The 7,500-nt window shown below is 48.4% G+C and overlaps 1 protein-coding gene across 2 annotated transcripts in view; it reads right to left on the bottom strand.

Moving 5' to 3' along the window:
• LOC139584213 (tetraspanin-18B-like) overlaps window positions 1–7,500 on the bottom strand; it is a 153,676-nt gene that overhangs the window by 73,223 nt on the left and 72,953 nt on the right. The window contains exon 1 of one of the 2 annotated variants that reach the window (XM_071415800.1): window positions 1,610–1,913. The exons of the other annotated variant lie outside the window; for it this stretch is intronic. The gene's annotated coding sequence lies outside the window, so the exon portion shown is untranslated. Of the gene's footprint in view, window positions 1–1,609; window positions 1,914–7,500 lie in introns of those variants that run through there. 2 annotated transcript variants of the gene reach the window in all.

Genomic DNA, 7,500 nt, shown 5'->3' with positions numbered 1-7,500 from the left:
GTCATTGCTATGACATTAAAAAAATAAAAAAATAGGACAGTGGTAAATGTCTATCTAGCCTACCAAGCTTTGTAGCAAAACCTCTCTCTAGTCCCTGTGTTTAGTACTGGTCGCTGAGAGAGAGAGAGAGAGAGAGAGAGAGAGAGAGAGAGAGAGAGAGAGAGAGAGAGAGAGAGAGAGAGAGAGAGAGAGAGAGAGAGAGAGAGAGAGAGAGAGAGAGAGAGAGAGAGAGAGAGAGAGAGAGAGAGAGAGAGAGAGAGAGAGAGAGAGAGAGAGAGAGAGAGAGAGAGAGAGACATGGCTCTCAAGAGAAGACAGGCTATGTGCACACTGCCCACAAAATGAGGTGGAAACTGAGCTGCACTTCCTAACCTCCTGCCCAATGTATGACCATATTAGAGAGACATATTTCCCTCAGATTACACAGATCCACAAAGAATTTGAAAACAAATCCAATTTTGATAAACTCCCATATCTACTGGGAGAAATTCCACAGTGTGCCATCACAGCAGCAAGATTTGTGACCTGTTGCCACAAGAAAAGGGCAACCAGTGAAGAACAAACACCATTGTAAATACAACCCATATTTATGCTTATTTATTTTAACTTGTGTGCTTTAACCATTTGTACATTGTTACAACACTGTATATATATAATATGACATTTGTAATGTCTTTTTTGTTTTGAAACTTCTGTATGTGTAATGTTTACTGTTAATTTGTATTGTTTATTTCACTTTTGTATATTATCTACCTCACTTGCTTTGGCAATGTTAACACATGTTTCCCATGCCAATAAAGCCCCTTGAATTGAATTGAATTGAATTGATAGATAGAGATAGAGAGAGAGACACAGAGAGAGAGACAGAGACAGAGAGAGAGACAGAGAGAGAGAGAGAGACAGAGAGAGAGAGAGAGAGAGAGAGAGAGAGAGAGAGAGAGAGAGAGAGAGAGAGAGAGAGAGAGAGAGAGAGAGAGAGAGAGAGAGAGACAGAGAGAGAGAAAGAGAGAGAGAGAGAGAGAGAGAGAGAGAGAGAGAGAGAGAGAGAGAGAGAGAGAGAGAGAGAGAGAGAGAGAGAGAGAGAGAGAGAGAGAGAGAGCAACGTTAGAGAGTGTCTCCATGGTAACCACAGGGAAGTAGAGCACCACTAGGATCACAGAGAGAAAGGCGGCGGCATCGGGAGAGGGGGAGATCGGCAGCTCGCGCGCGCACACACACACACACACACATACACAGAGAGACACACACACACACTAGACTCAGAAAGCAACAACAATAGGGGTATAGACCTTCGCCTCGCGGGAGACTAGAAAGGCCAGGACACTAAAGGTCCGACAGAACAGAGGGAGAATAAAGACTTCACGCACACCAGACAATAGTTTTTCATCTACACCCACTCCAAGAAAACCGGGCCTTCTAAATCCCTCACTCAATTGTTGACATTTTGAGCCTTGACCGCTGTGTGAGAGATTTACAACATTAAGCCTCTGGCTAATCAAATCGTGTTTCTGTTGCTTATCCCGGACTGTTAGTATAGTATTACTGCATCTAGTGTCAGTTTCATGCCAAATCAGGGGTGAAGTATTATACGAATATGTTCTAGTACCCACCTTGTTCTGGATCTTTCTTTTGTCAACTAACAATCGGAGAAAATCTCAACTATTTATTTAAAAAAAAATCTGGCCTACATACAATCAAATCAAATCAAATTGTATTTGTCACATACGCCGAATACAACCTTACAGTGAAATGCTTACTTACAAGCCCCTTAACCAACAATGCGGTTTTAAGAAAATACAGACGACAACAACAACAAATAAGTAAGAGATAAGAATCCAGACAGCCTTGGTAATAACAATACTTCCACCGCAACAAAAGGATAAATGTTCTTCAATAACGGCTACGTCTCTTTTTTTCTGTTATTGAAGAGTAGCGGATGACTTGTAATGTTCTGTCACTAGATAGAAGAGGAAGTGTCTGAGGGGTGAGGGGGAGTGTTACTAGGGTACAGGAAGGGTTTACCAAGGCAGGGCGGTGGGGCGGAGTAGCGGAAGACTTGTAATGTTCTGTCACTAGATAGAAGAGGAAGTGTCACACCAATAAAGCAGATCACACTTCCTCTTGAGTCTGAGCACTGTCCTTGCCCTCACAACATAGCACCCCCCACCCCCACCGCCCTGGCTGAACCATAGTAACCTTGGTAAACCCTTCCTGTACCCTAGTAACACTCCCTAGTAACCCTGAGCTACAGGTTCAGGGGTCAGCAAACAGCAGGGGTACTGGTGAGCTGATGAGAGACAACTTCCTTCTGGGACAGGAAACAGGAAAGGGAAAATACACCAAGACGTGAGACAGGAAGTGGAAGTGACAGTTGATGACCACTGACCCGCTGTTGAACAAGCGTTCTACACCTGAAGCGGGACTCAGTGGCGGTTCTAGCTTGTATGGCTCCCTGGGCGAACCCCCCCTTTCAACCCCCTGAGTGGGAGACCTTCCCAGGCAGTAGCCTGCCTAACTCACAAACTAGAATCAGGGCGCCCACTTCGACAAGGTTAATTGACCCACAGTTCCACACGGTGACAATGACATATCATTGACGTGACGTGCAAATGAGAGATAGAAAACCGATCGCGCAAATGTCACCATTCCGATTTTTTTTTCTGCCCGCCCCCGGCAAGAGACCCCCCTTTCTCTCTCTCTCTCTCTCTCTCTCTCTCGTCTCTCTCTCTCTCTCGTCTCTCTCTCTCTCTCTCATCTCTCTCATCTCTCTCTCTCTCGTCTCTCTCTCTCGTCTCTCTCCATCAGTGGGTAACACTTCCATAACAAAGACTTAGCTAGCGTAATAGGTGGGTAAACCCTATTTAGAAAATAAAAAAGGTGTCTTTCTCAGGCACTCATTCCAGTCACTCAGTCACCTCAGTCACTCAGTCACTCAGTCAACTCAATCACCCATCTTAAATGATTCTGATTGAACTCATTACACTGTCCTCTGTCTTCTCAGTGCTAATGTCTTGAGGGGCTGATGGGAAGCCTGAGATACGGCTTCGTACCCGAATGGTATACTATCCCCTATAGTGCACTATGGGCCCTGGGCAAAAGTAGGACACTAAATAGGGACTAGAATGCCATTTGGGACGTGTTAAGAGAGGGAGTTACTTTGAGGCTGATTGAAGCTGACTTGAAGCCGTGACCTTGGTCCCTCACCTTTGCAAAAGCAAGAAGTCAAAATGGAAATGAACATTACCCAGGTCTCTCCTGGCAACACATTCTCGCTTGGGTTCCCGACTCGAGTCTCACTAGTATAGAGGATGTCGTCATGAAAGATGCCAATCAAATCCTCTCAGATCTCCACAAAAGTGCAAAAGGTCAATTTGGGCCAGAGGCTGGTGTCCTGATCTACAGAGACCTCATTTGTGACTGGCTTCTTATCATTTATTTACACCAGGAACACGTAGTCTGACATGACGATGAACAGCCCACGCCACTAGCTACCTGCTGTCGGTGTTTTCTTTAACCTCATCAAATGATGACATCATCTTCCTCTGAGGGCAGTATCTAGACCCCCCCCCCCAAAAAAAAACGAAACGGTCCTGAAAATCAGACAGTCAATATTTCAAAATACCCCGGTATACAGTATATACGGTATTTCACCCAAGCCTAGTCAGAACCCCTGCAAGAAGAACCTGTTGCCAAGGAGAGACCTGGTTAATATCTGCCTCCAGCTTGGAAAAGAGTAGGACGGACGCAGGCCACGTCAACTTCAATCAGCATCAAAGTAAACCCCCCCCCCCCCCCGAGGCCTTTTCAGAGGACCGCAATCTCACAGCTTTTTCCTTATCGCCCGGTAAGCTATTTAGATGAGGGGTGTCATGCCTGCTGATCTTCTACATCTGCCTTCTAACAGGCTTCTTTAATTACACCAGAACCAGATGTGTCAGATGATGGTTACAAAGACACACCGTCAGCTACTTGTTGGTGTTTTTCTTTACCCTTTTCCTCCCTGTCTTTCACTACCCCCCCCCCCCCCACTACCCCCTCCTGCTATTCCACTCTTTCTCCAACTCTATCCCACTTCCCATGAACCCTCAGGCTAACCCTAACCCAGGCTGTGTCTCTGAGGAGAGAGAGGAAAGGAGAGAGGAGAAAGGAGAGAAGGGGGGGGGGGCTGGGGGGCATCACAACAACAGTACATCTTTGAAGTAGAGCGATTAAAGAGGAAAGACTTGTCGGATTGGCTGAGGGAGGGAGGGAGGGAGAGAGAGAGAGAGAGAGAGAGAGAGAGAGAGAGAGAGGGAGGGAGGGAGGGAGGGAGGGAGGGAGGGAGGGAGGGAGGGAGGGAGGGAGGGAGGGAGGGAGGGAGGGAGGGAGGGAGAGAGGGAGGGAGGGAGGGAGGGTTCACTGTCGGATCGGGCTGAACGAGGGAGGGAGGGAGGGAGGGAGGGAGGGAGGGAGGGGGGAGGGAGGGAGGGAGGGTTCACTGTCGGATCGGGCTGAACGAGGGAGGGAGGGAGGGTTCACTGTCGGATCGGGCTGAAGGAGGGAGGGAGGGAGGGTTCACTGTCGGATCAGGCTGAAGGAGGGAGGGAGGGAGGGAGGGAGGGAGGGAGGGAGGGAGGGAGGGAGGGAGGGAGGGAGGGATGGATCACTGTCGGATCGGGCTGAAGGAGGAAGGGAGGGTTCACTGTCGGATCAGGCTGAAGGAGGGAGGGAGGGAGGGAGGGAGGGATCTCTGTCGGATCGGGCTGAAGGAGGGAGGGAGGGAGGGAGGGAGGGAGGGAGGGAGGGAGGGAGGGAGGGAGGGGGGGAGGGAGGGAGGGAGGGAGGGAGGGAGGGAGGGAGGGATCACTGTTGGATCAGGCTGAAGGGGGTAGGGTTGGAGGGGGTTAGGGAGAGAGAGGGGAAAGGCTGTGAACACTGAGGTTGAGAGGCTGGGGGCCCGCGGGACACAATTAGGAGGCAGGCTGTTCAGAGAGAGGGTTACAAAAACACAGCGAGCAAGGATGCAGGGAGCTAGAAGCAGCTTTCTTTCCTCCCTCCCTCCTTCCCTCCCTCCCTCCCTCCCTCCCTCCCTCCCTCCCTCCCTCCCTCCCTCCCTCCCTCCCTCCCTCCCTCCCTCCCTCCCTCCCTCCCTCCCTCCCTCCCCCCCTCCTTCCCCCTCCCTCTCTCGCTCTCTCTCTCTCCCTCTTTCCCCCCTCCCCCAAGGTAAGAGTTCATTACCACAGACAGAGAAGGGGCTGGTGTTGTTAAACTCTCCCCTATTTCTTCCCCACCCACAACCCTGCAAGCTGATGTTAAACAGGAGCACTTTAACCATTTCCATTGAAGCTAGAGCCTAAAGCCCCATTATAGAGCTTCAGAGATACACAGCTTAAAACATCACAGAGACTATGACATACTGACTGACTGACTGAGTAACTCTCAAAAGAGCTGAGGGCCGAGGCAGCTTGTCAGTAGCAGGATGGAGGGAACTCGTACACAACCCTCACCATCCGTCAAGACCAACAGTCCACTAGCGGTCACCAGGTGACACAGAGCATTGGTGTCAGATAACAGATAACTAAACGTGTAGAAAACCTATTATTACAGTCTCAGCCAATCCTGGATTAGCATCGTGAGCTCTCCGCCGAGTCTGAGAGACGCCCTCCGATGGCATTCCTTCCTATCCAGATCACCATGGAACATATCTGCACATTGTAACAGGAAGACACACGTCGTACAGTCTCTGATAGGCTGATACCTACAGAATTAGCTTGTTGAACTGCAGTGGATATTTTCTGCTCTTTTTTTAAAAATCCCCTTGTTTTTCTTCCCAAGCCATGATTGGTCTAAATAAGTGGCTCAGCTGTAACTCTTAAAATAGGGAGTGTAAAGGAGACGGAGAGAGAAAGGAGAGGGATAGATTGTGGTGTAGGGGGGCACAGAGAAGTATGCATGATTCTCCTGAACGATGAGAACCAGGCACACACGGCCTAATGCACTAACTAGCTTTCAGCTCTCCAGGTGTCCTTCAACACATAGAGAGGTCTTTATGAATGATTGACAAACGCACTAGGATCTGTTTGGGTATGGGGGTAATCTGTTTGCTGTACTGGTCCACTGACTCCTGTTCTTTATGTACTGCAGTGTGTGGACAGCACTGCTGTAGCCTGTACCTTCTACAGTATCCTGGTAGCTCAGCAGTCTGTCAACTCTCCCCAGTTCACTGCTGTAGCCTGTACCTTCTACAGTATCCTGGTAGCTCAGCAGTCTGTCAACTCTCCCCAGTTCACTGCTGTAGCCTGTACCTTCTACAGTATCCTGGTAGCTCAGCAGTCTGTCAACTCTCCCCAGTTCACTGCTGTAGCCTGTACCTTCTACAGTATCCTGGTAGCTCAGCAGTCTGTCAACTCTCCCCAGTTCACTGCTGTAGCCTGTACCTTCTACAGTATCCTGGTAGCTCAGCAGTCTGTCAACTCTCCCCAGTTCACTGCTGTAGCCTGTACCTTCTACAGTATCCTGGTAGCTCAGCAGTCTGTCAACTCTCCCCAGTTCACTGCTGTAGCCTGTACCTTCTACAGTATCCTGGTAGCTCAGCAGTCTGTCAACTCTCCCCAGTTCACTGCTGTAGCCTGTACCTTCTACAGTATCCTGGTAGCTCAGCAGTCTGTCAACTCTCCCCAGTTCACTGCTGTAGCCTGTACCTTCTACAGTATCCTGGTAGCTCAGCAGTCTGTCAACTCTCCCCAGTTCAATGTAGGTGCTCTGACATTTCAGCTAACAGTGAAGCATTCCCTGTTTATTTTTTTAAATTGTATTTTATTTCACCTTTATTTAACCAGGTAGGCTAGTTGAGAACACGTTCTCATTTACAACTGCGACCTGGCCCAAGATAAAGCAAAGCAGTGTGACACAAACAACACAGAGTTACTCATGGGATAAACAAATGTACAGTCAATAACACAATAGAAAAGTCTATATACAGTGTGTGAAAATGTAGTAAGATTAGGGAGGTAAGGCAATAAATAGGCCATAGTGGTGAAATAATTACAATTTAGCATTAACACTGGAGTGATAGATGTGCAGAAGATGTATGTGCAAGTTGAGATATTGGGGTGCAAAGGAGCAAAAAAACAATATGGGGATGGGGTAGTTGGGTGGGCTATTTACAGATGGGCTGTGTACAGGTACAATGATCAGTAAGCTTTTCTGACAGCTGATACTTAAAGTTAATGAGGGAGATATAAGACTCCAGCTTCAGTGATTTTTGCAATTCGTTCCATTCATTGGCAGCAGAGAACTGGAAGGAAAGGCGGCCAAAGGAGGAATTGGCGTTGGGGATGACTAGTGAAATATACCTGCTGGATCGCAGCAGTCTGTGATGTAATATACACGGGCAGTCTGTGATGTCATATACACGGGCAGTCTGTGATGTAATATACACGGGTAGTCTGTGATTTAATATACACGGGCAGTCTGTGATGTAATATACACGGGCAGTCTGTGATGTAATATACACGGGCAG

The sequence above is a fragment of the Salvelinus alpinus genome, chromosome 9 (genome assembly GCF_045679555.1).
Source record: "Salvelinus alpinus chromosome 9, SLU_Salpinus.1, whole genome shotgun sequence".
Taxonomy (NCBI): Eukaryota; Metazoa; Chordata; class Actinopteri; order Salmoniformes; family Salmonidae; genus Salvelinus; species Salvelinus alpinus.
This window is presented reverse-complemented; position numbering and strand designations above follow the sequence as displayed.